General features: G+C 40.2%; 1 protein-coding gene across 1 annotated transcript in view; it reads left to right on the forward strand.

The window, feature by feature from the left end:
* Window positions 1-2,500, forward strand: part of LOC111952794 (nuclear receptor subfamily 5 group A member 2) — a 120,025-nt gene that overhangs the window by 44,271 nt on the left and 73,254 nt on the right. The window lies entirely within an intron of this gene.

A 2,500-nucleotide genomic window follows, 5' to 3' on the forward strand; every position in this document is an offset into this window, starting at 1 on the left:
TCTTCAAAACCTAGAATCACTGTTTGGAATGTCATTAAAGCAAGCGTATATTCTTATATTATTGTTGTGTGGACATGTTTTACCTATCTTGTGTAGAAATTATGAATCGGCTCCGTGCATTTTTGTAATAATCCAATTTGCTTTACCTCAGACATTTTGTCTAAAAGGGCAAGTTTAGAAACCTAAGTCATCTAAATAACTACAGAAAACAAGCACTTTCCCCAGGTTACTGTTCACACATGAATGCCTCTGGATATATTGTGTGTCAAATGGATCTCACGTTCTAAATTAAAGGTTAATGAGTTCTTGATCCCGTGATGCAGGAAATAAACCTTTACACTTCAGAGATCATTATTAAGCAAGTTTTAATATAGCCAAGTAGAAAGTTGGCCTAGCAATCTAGTGATTCTTGAGGCATTGTCATTTATATTGGCTGATGACATAGGCAGGTCCGCATAGTGCCTTTTTTTAAAAGTTGAGAGCCTGAAGTTTTACGTCAGAGTGGCTTCCTGGCAGGTAATTTGAGGAACCTCAATCGGATTGTGATTTCCTTTATTAACTTCTAACCACAATTCAATTTATCATTTTGAGCGTTGTGCGCGTTGATTCCAATCTTTGACCACTGGTGTTGTCATAAAGTGTTTATAAATTTGTTCCCTGATTCACCATTTTGCTATCGCAATCCTCAGTGATTTTGCCAGAAGGTTGTTATTGTTTTATCGAGCTGCCTCAATGTAGGTCAAGCTGCATTGCTGTTGTGCTGTGCTTTTTGGTTCTTGAGTGTACGTTATTAGAGTTTTAAAGTCTCACAGTAACGAAAGGCGTTTAATGTCACCATTATTGGTCTCGTGCTTTTGGTTGGATAAGTTCTTAAGGTTTTTCCTTATGAATTTGACAATGCTGCATCATTAAACCAGTTTTCATCTGTGGTCATTTTTGTTTTTGTTTGTTATCAATTTCAGTTTGTGCTTTCTTTTGCCGTTTGAACGTGAATATTAGTTGATTGTGTAACTCTTAGGATTAGATGCCTTCTATTGGACTGTTGAATTCGGAAGTTGAATGTGGTATCCAGAAAGTTATCTAAGAGTGTTTGGATATTTTGGTTCCAGGTTGCTTTCTGGTATTCTTCTGTGCTGTTTTGGGCCCATCTGTATGAATGTCTGACGTTGTACAGTGTAACAGTGTAACTTTAGACCGTCCCCTCGCCACGAKCCGGGCGCGAACCAGGSACCCTCTGCACACATCAAKAACGGTCACCCACGAAGCGTCGTTACCCATCGCTCCACAAAAGCCGCGGCCCTTGCAGAGCAAGGTGCAACACTACTTCTCGGTTTCAGAGCAAGTGACGTAACTGATTGAAACGCTAGTAGCGCGTACCCGCTAACTAGCTAGCCATTTCACATCCGTTACAACAGCTTACTGGGCTGTGAATGTCTGGTTGTTTCCATGTCTGTCCTTTAGAGCAACAAGGTAATTTGTCTGTGATCAGACAGAGGTGTTAGTGGCTTGATGGTGAATGAGCTGAGAGAGAAAGGGTCAATGTCTGTAATAATGTAGTCTACTGTGCTGTGGCCAAGAGGTGAGCAATAGGTGAATCTCCCCAAAGAGTCCTTCCGTAACCTACCATTGACAAAGTACAGACCCAGGCTTCGACAGAGCTGCAACAGATCCATTCCGTTTTTGTTGATGTTGCTGTCGCTGTTGTTTCTATCGGGGAGATGAAGACAGATTGAAACAGGCCTGTAATAAAGGTGTCCCCTCGTGTGGTCGTTAGATCAGGTAGTGTTCCTGTGTGCGTATCTGTGTCCCCACAGATGAGCACACTCACACTGCTTTGCTTTAGCTCTGTTTCTGTGATGGCACCATTACCTCTCTGTAACCTGTGGGACAGTGAGTGACAATGTCAGCCTTACACCATGTCTCCTGCAGAAGGATGACGTCAACATCTTTAAGATTTTTGTTGAACTCCAGTGCTAAACTCTTCAGTCCAAAGGTTGATGAGTTTAGGCCCTGAATGTTCCACATGCTAACTGATAGTGATTTCATTTTGCAAAAAAATTAAGAATAGCACAGTCAGAAATACAGTAACTACTAACTATTAAGTTGTTAAGAGTGAGATCACCTGGATAACAGCAACAAAAAAAATCTGTTTTATATATATATATATATATTCCTGTTCATTGAACAAAAAAGAGAGAGATGAAATGTTCTAATATCTGAATTAGCATCAAATTAAAAAAGCACATTAGTACAGTACTTCACTGAGTATATGTAATGGAGAGTCGGGTGTGGGTTTGTCGAATCCACTGAAGGATCATGGTGCAGCGAGTGGAGCATAACTCTCCATCATCTCCATTCACATTTTAATTCCCTATGTCACACTTGATGAATGTCGGCTCCTCAGTTCGTTTCAGAAATAAAATATAATTATGTCCGAGCTAATGATGTTCCGTATTAACTCCCTGAGCTTTAATTGGAACAGAGTTTAGAGAAATGGAAG

The sequence above is a fragment of the Salvelinus sp. IW2-2015 genome, linkage group LG26 (genome assembly GCF_002910315.2).
Source record: "Salvelinus sp. IW2-2015 linkage group LG26, ASM291031v2, whole genome shotgun sequence".
NCBI classification, from domain to species: domain Eukaryota; kingdom Metazoa; phylum Chordata; class Actinopteri; order Salmoniformes; family Salmonidae; genus Salvelinus; species Salvelinus sp. IW2-2015.